At 44.9% G+C, this 7,378-nt stretch overlaps 1 long non-coding RNA gene across 1 annotated transcript; it reads left to right on the top strand.

The window, feature by feature from the left end:
• The first annotated feature begins 358 nt into the window (after window positions 1-358).
• Window positions 359-4,109, top strand: LOC123580618. The gene is made up of 3 exons (XR_006703398.1): window positions 359-2,136; window positions 2,297-2,587; window positions 3,662-4,109. It is a non-coding gene; the product is annotated as an uncharacterized LOC123580618 (long non-coding RNA).
• The last annotated feature ends 3,269 nt before the right edge of the window (window positions 4,110-7,378 follow it).

The following is a 7,378-nucleotide window of genomic DNA, read 5'->3' as shown; positions in this document are numbered from 1 at the left end:
AGGTTAACACATCAAGTCTGCGTTTTCCCAGTTTGCCACAATTTATAATGAAATCCCCTGTGCATCGAGTTTGAAATGTATTCCTTATTTCTAAGAGTGCTAAAAATCAGCAGGAAAAAATATGAACAAGACAGATGGACAGACAGTGAATATTTAACCAGGAAGAAGAAACCAATAATTCATGAGTGGTAAAGTTGCTCTTCCCTCAAGAATGGAGAGTGTAAATTATGAAATATTTCTTTTGTGAAGTCAAAAACATATTTATAGCTCTCAGCTACTTTTTTTATGTTGCACTTAAAAGTTTTTACATTTAAAAATACTTGAACTCTCAAAGAATATATATACACATGACAGATTATTTTTCTTCCTTTTTTTGATGGTGTTGTCGGAAGAGAAGAGAACAAAAGCTACATATTCTAAGATTCTCTGCTGAGTTTAGGTTCGTATAAGGAAGTTTAAGAAAGCCATTCGGGGGGGGCGGCTGGGTGGCTCAGTCAGTTAAGCATCTGACTTTGGCTCAGGTCATGATCTCATAGTTTGGGGTTTGAGCCCCACATCGTGCGGACGCTGCTCTCTCAGCATAGAATCTGCTTTGGATCCTCTGTCTCCTTTCCTCTCTGCCTCTCTCTCTCTCTCTCTCTCAAAAATAAATTAACATTTAAAAAATTAAATAAAATCTGTAAAAGAAAGAAAGAAAGCCATTCTGCTGGATTTTACAACCTTGCTCTAAAGTAAGGTGAGGTCAGATACTGAATCGGGCAATATTTTTTCCTCTCGTATTTTCAGTATTTAACTTAGGTTGAATACTTAGCACAAAAAATATGTGCACTGTCATATATCCTGCCTGCATATAAAGACATTTTTTCCACCGAAGAAAACTAGGACTTTCATTACATCTGTTGGCCACCTCTGGAGGGTTCCCCTCACCCCCCTCCTGAAGTAGGAAATATCACTGAGCTTCTTTACCAACATAGGCTGCAGTTCTCAGAATAGGCGAAATGTTGCAAGACATTGTTGCAGGTTACAGATTTAGAGGGGGGGAAAAAAAGACCTATATTTAAGCCTCCCTCCACCTCCAGTCCCGCTGGGGAACAGGAATGCCTTGGCTTGGGCCACCTTTGCAAAAACAGTTAACAACCCCCACCCCAGCATAAAGTCGTGTATTTATTCCCTCACCTCTTAGACGCTTTACACGGGTTGGCTTGAAAAATGAAAAACAACCCTGATTGTACCCGATTGAGAAACCAAGAGGAAGTCTATTATTTCAAGACCGTTTTCTCTTCCCGTGCAAGGTACACGGAGGCCCGGTGGTGTCGGTCGGTGGGAGGCGCCGAGCGAAGCCAAGGACCACAGGGGAGGAAGGGAATGGCGCTCCGAAATGATGCGCACGGTAGCAGCGGGGCACCGGGGCTCTCAGTCTAACGATCGGGAAAATGACGCAGCTCCAGGCCGATCCCAGAGCCTTCAGCTCCGTTCGTACATTTGTGCAACTCTTGCGGCGAACGGGAAAGCTGCACCGGCAGGTACTTTAGGGCCGGGCACGATGTGGAGATTTAACAAGGATCCTGAAGCTGGAGGCACACAATGACTGCCACTGAAGAGGAGCTGCCTGTGCAGCATCCCCTTGACATCTGCCTCATTTCAATAATTTCCAGCCATTGAACCTCTGTCTGAATGAGCATTAAGGAAACAGAGGCATGTTTGGATACTAATTTGAGCCTCTCTCGGGTTTGAGTTTTATGCTGATGCCTGTGGCTCAGTTGACGGTGTTGACGTCTGCGGCTTGCCGTCCGTAAGACCGGACACATTCCCACCGTGTCTATCAAGGAGACGGAAAGCCCTGGTGTGTGTCCCCCTCTCCTTACTGTGTACGGTTAGCATCCGTTGAGCGGTGCAGACGCCTCGACCTTGAAAAGCTGAGCGGAGACCGAGAGCCTCGTTTCATACGAGGCTGGGTAAAGGTCATCCGAAGTCCTTCCCCGGTGAGCTAATGCCCTTCGGTTGTGACCAGCCCGGATTTGAAACCGTGACCTACCGCTTTGCCCCACGCAAAGGACGAGTGCTCTGAAACCGACTTGCCATAAGACATCATGGGCCGCTCTAAGTTGTCCGGGAGGACAGGCGTGTGTCCTGCAGGTGAGACCCATCTGGCCACCCAACAGCTTTGCCAGTGCTTGGGAGGGAGATGTCGTGGGAGAAGGGCCGGTGGGAGTGAATCGGATGTGTCTGCCAGGTGAGGACTCTTAACACCTGCTTTTGTGTGGTCTCTCATTCCATGCTCCACCCTTTGTCTCAGCGTGGTCGGTCCATCCAGAAGAATCTTGAATGTTCCCATGCCTCGTGACTTACGAATGTATATTCACCGATGTCAGAGATCTGGACGTGTGCTTCCTGAGCTTATTACTGTAACAAGTTTCTCCCATGCTCCCAGGCAGATTCTTCGTGTCTCCTCGTCCAGACTACTGGACTCAGTTTAAGATTACATCCTTTTCTCCTTTGTGTTTATTGCATTTGCCCTGTAAAACTCATTCCCTTCGCCTCATAGGACACCTAGAGACACCAGGGGCATTCCAAGACTGGGCATGAGGTACGCCTGATGCTGTTCCTTTAACACAACTCTGTCTCTCTCTGATCTGTGAAACTCCCTAGCATCCTGTCAGGGTTATTGGGACCCAGGGATAGAGGGCAGGAGCCTGCCTACGTATTAATTGTCTGGCATTGGATGATTTTTTTCTCTCAAGCGCATTCAGGCTGCTACCTCTGCAGTATGGTTCTCAGTGCCTCACTGCATCGCTGAGAAAAGAAATGGTAAATTAAGTAGATTTTGAAATTGCCCATTGAACTCACATCATTAAATAATTCTATAAGAAATTCATAAGCAGAGACAAGTAGGAAGATTAAAATGCTATAAATTATGTATGTGGGGCGGTGGGATGGGATATACATTTATTTTGCCCTTTGTTCTGGCCACAAAGCACCCACGGCTAGGCATGGTTCTGCCCACGGCTTCACAAGAAGCACCTGAAAGGAAGCATGACCCCTGAGTGCCCCCAAAAGGGGGATGATTGTAACAACATTTAACCCATCTCTAGGAACTGACTCAACACCTCTGCGTCACTCAAGTTACACTTTGTCCCAGTGAGACATTAAAGGTTGTGTTTTTCCCTCTTAAGTTGCCCTTTTAGGTGCTTTGCCCTCCTCGATCCTATCCTATCCGGCAGCGAGGAAGTAGGGAAGGGACACTGCTTATCTTACGTTTAAGGCGTTTTCCTCTCGTTCACCCCAAAATGCCGAGAAAGTTCCGAACACACCTGGTCATTGGTCATTTTCCTCTTTCACTATTCTTAGTCGTTCCGCCCTATCACTTTGACAAGTGTTCTTGCTAGTTATCCTCAGTGACTCTGTTTCTACCTGGTCTGTAAATACAGACAAGGACACTTGGATTTTCAAACCACCGTACGTCAGTACCTAAAACAATGCCTGGTCCCAAAGCAGTGCTCTGGTTATCCACAGCCATGTCAAATCTCTCCAAAATGTAGTTGTTGTTGAAAACAACAACAATTATCTTATTATCTCTCACTGGCTCTGTGGGTCAGGAGTCAGGGAGCTTTAATTCCTAACCTACAGTTTCAATGGTTCTGCCTCAACGTCTCCCATGCAGGTGCAGGAGGCCTAACCACCAGGGATGGACTTTCTGGGCATCTTTATCTCTTACATGGAGAGGTCTCAGGGCCTCTCAGTGTGGTGTCTCTTTATCTGGCTAGTTGGGCTTCCTCACAGCATGGCTGCCTTGGGACAAGAAGATGACTCATGAGAACTGAAAGCTTCAAGACTCAGCATTCCAACAGAAAGGCAGAAGCTAGGAAGACTTTTCCAGCCGAGGCACCGGAGTCACACAGCACCATTTCCACTGCATTCTCTTATTTACAAGTGAATCCCAAGCGTATCCAGATTCCGGGAGAGGGGAATAAGACACTACTTCCTATGGGGAGTGCGGCACAGTTCTAGAAGAGCATTGGGTAATGGCCATACTCGGATAGTATGATCTACCACAGAGAGTGCTGCCCAAGCATTGTTTGTGAAACAAGTAAATAAATAGTTCTTAATGACTTCTCACTCTCTCCTTCTAAGGATTTCCTCTGACCTCAAGTTTCTTTTTTTTTTTTTTTTTTTCAACGTTTATTTATTTTTGGGACAGAGAGAGACAGGGCATGAACGGGGGAGGGGCAGAGAGAGAGGGAGACACAGAATCGGAAACAGGCTCCAGGCTCTGAGCCATCAGCCCAGAGCCCGACGCAGGGCTTGAACTCACGGACCGCGAGATCGTGACCTGGCTGAAGTCGGACGCTTAACCGACTGCGCCACCCAGGCGCCCCTGACCTCAAGTTTCAAAAGGACTGTATTTCCATCCCAATATTTCAAGATCTCCACTAGAAACTGCATGCTGTCCTGTCAGCAAATGGCCCACTCTCTGCTACCAATTCAGCTCCTATAGATTATCTTTACAAAACACTGGTTCTCAATCTTGTCTTCCTTCTATGTGCTTTCTCCATCCAACATCTCTGTATTGTGTAGAGCTTGGGTTTCTGCCATTCGTCTTAAGGAAGAGTCTAGAAAATCCAACACACCCCCTCACCTCAGCAATATAGTCCAGTCCACTCACTACCCTAATGCAAATCACTTAAATGTTTTATAAATTTCCCCTTTGTTCATAATTTTCAGACTTCTCTTTGCATGTTTGGCCCCTGCCAAGGCATCTAGTTTGGCATCTCTGTTTATGTTTCCAGAAGCTAACTAGACACAATTAATTAATTCAAATTTAGCATATCCACACTGACCTGTGTTCTGTGTAAGCTTCTCTTCTTTATCGACTTCTCAAGGAACACGGTTGTAAGAATTGTTCGATTTCTTGTATACTCAAGTGTGTAGCCACATTATTCACAACAGCCGAAAACTGGAAGTGACCCAAGCGTCCATCGATGAATGGACCAGCAAAATGTGGTACCTACATACATACAATGGAATTTTCTTCAGTCTTAAAAAGGAAGGAAACTCCAACGTCTACGATAGGGATGAAGCATGAGGACGTTCTGCTAAGTGAAATAAGCCCGTCACAAAAGGGCAAAGACTGCACAATTTCACTTACAGGAGGTTCCTAAAAGTAGTCAAGCTCATGGAGACAGAAAGGAGAATGGCGAGTGCCAGAGGCTGGGGGAGAGGGCAACAGGGAGTTAGTGTTTAATGGGGCCAGAGTTTCAGTTGTGCAAGACGGAAGAGTTCAAGAGATGGACGGTGATGATGGTTTCACAGCAATGTAAATGTGCTCAATACCAGGGAACTGTGCGCTGAACAATAGGATAGAATATTGTATGTTACGGGTAACCCCCTCATACCTTAAAAAATATTTGTAAAGGCTTGTTCAATTGCTTTTATGTTTTCTTGGGCAAGATTTGTAAAGCATAAGCTTGTCTCAGCTTCTGCTTCTGGGAGAAAACACTGAGGCTCCTTGCCTCTCCGTTTCAGGTCCATTTTGCTAAAAAATCACCTGTTCTAAAAGAGGAACCGGTTTATTTTTTAAAAAGTATTTTTAAAGTTTATTTTCACGTTCATTGATTTATTTTGAGAGAGAAAGAGGGTGCGAGCAGGGGAAGGGCAGAGAGAGAGGGGAGAGGGAATCCAAAGCAGGTTCCACAGAGCCCGACACGGAGCCAAACCTCCACAACCCATGAGATCATGACCTGAGCTGAAATCGAGAGTCAGACGCTTAGCTGACTGGGCCACCCAGGCGCCCCAAGGAACCTGTCTATTTAACAAAAATGTTTTCTGAAAGCATGATGGGTAATCTTCAGCACCCTTACATAAGGATGTGGATGCAAGTGATCTACCTATGAGTAATCGAGGAAGAACTGGGAGGATTGTGGGAAGTGACGGAAGGTAATACAAAGTACCCTCATGCGCAGGAGAATGCTAGAGGCATCTGAACTCCGATAGCTGGAGATCTCTGGCAGCCTATGTAGCCTCAGATTTATCCCTTTTATCTCTCTGGTCCTTAATGCTGTTGCTAACATTGGAAGGGTTTCAATCCCCCGTTGGGTCTCTGCTCCCTCATCACTTATGTTAACAACTTCCTTTATTAAACACCCTCTATTTGAAATACCTGCGATGAGACCAGCTCAGTTAGTGCCTGCCGCTTCTCCACAGACATGCTGATCCTGATATTATCAACCCCCGGAACAGTGACGGGGTCCATCTCTCTCCAGACATCATATAACATGAAAAAATAAAGTTACTTCGTCTGCTTTATTTATTCAATCTGCTGTGATGAGAGTGTTATTTTACTCCTAAAGAATCCAAAAGGTCATCTAAACAAAGTTAGTCTAAAATGTGTACTGTACTTCAACTAATCAGTTCTCTCCATTTATTTATTATTTATCTGTTTATTTTTAGCAACATAGTAATAGACTGTTCATTCACTGGACTATTTGCTTCCTAGTGTGTCATATATTGTCCATGGGGAAGTCGAGACTAAGAGAAAGATAGACATCCAAAGAGTTTATTTCTGTTTCCAGTTCTTTTTGAAACACACTGAACTGTTCTGTTCCATCTAACCTTATACTCTCTTGGACCCAGGACATGTTCTTCTTGTGACCAACCCCTGGAGCACCAGAGCCAACCCAAAGCCACACAAATACATCTAAGGCTTATATCACATTGACTAACATTCCATTGGCCAATGCAAGTCATGTGGCCACATCCAACATGAATGGGGCTAGGAAAGGCTCATGCCCCCAGTAGGGGAGGAAAAAGAGTGCTGAAAAATAATTGTCAAATGTTAACATACATCGGCATTCCCTGGAGGGTTTGTTAAACTGGATTGCCGGGCCCCATCAATGGCGTTTCTGATTTGGTAGGTCTGGTGTGGCACCTGATAATTTGCATTTCTAACGAGTTCTCTGGTGATGCTGATGCTGTTCGTCCAGAACCTACACTTTGAGAATCACTGATCTAAACTATCACAGTTGGTATCTAACAATACCAGGCCATGTCTAAAAGAAAGGGGGGATGGGAGAGTATAAAGTGCACAGAAATGAAAACCAAAAATTGTTAAAGCCCTGGGAATAGTCTCTATGAGAAAATGCAAAAGAATCTTGGTTTAATTAGCCTAAAGAAAGGCAACTAAAAGGGAACTTTATAACACTCTTCAGGTATGCATTGAGATACGAGCAGCTGTTTTTCCGAGGACAGGACGAGAATTACAGGGCACCAGGGGAGATTCAAGGTGGCCATGAGCAAAACTGCCCATCTGCAAGGCTGTAGACATGACATGTATACTAAGGACTCTTAGAAAATCAGAATTGGATCATTTAAAACATGAATC

Source organism: Leopardus geoffroyi, chromosome A3 (genome assembly GCF_018350155.1).
Source record: "Leopardus geoffroyi isolate Oge1 chromosome A3, O.geoffroyi_Oge1_pat1.0, whole genome shotgun sequence".
Classification (NCBI taxonomy): domain Eukaryota; kingdom Metazoa; phylum Chordata; class Mammalia; order Carnivora; family Felidae; genus Leopardus; species Leopardus geoffroyi.
Note: the sequence above shows the minus strand (reverse complement) of the source record. Positions and strands in the feature narration are given on the sequence as shown.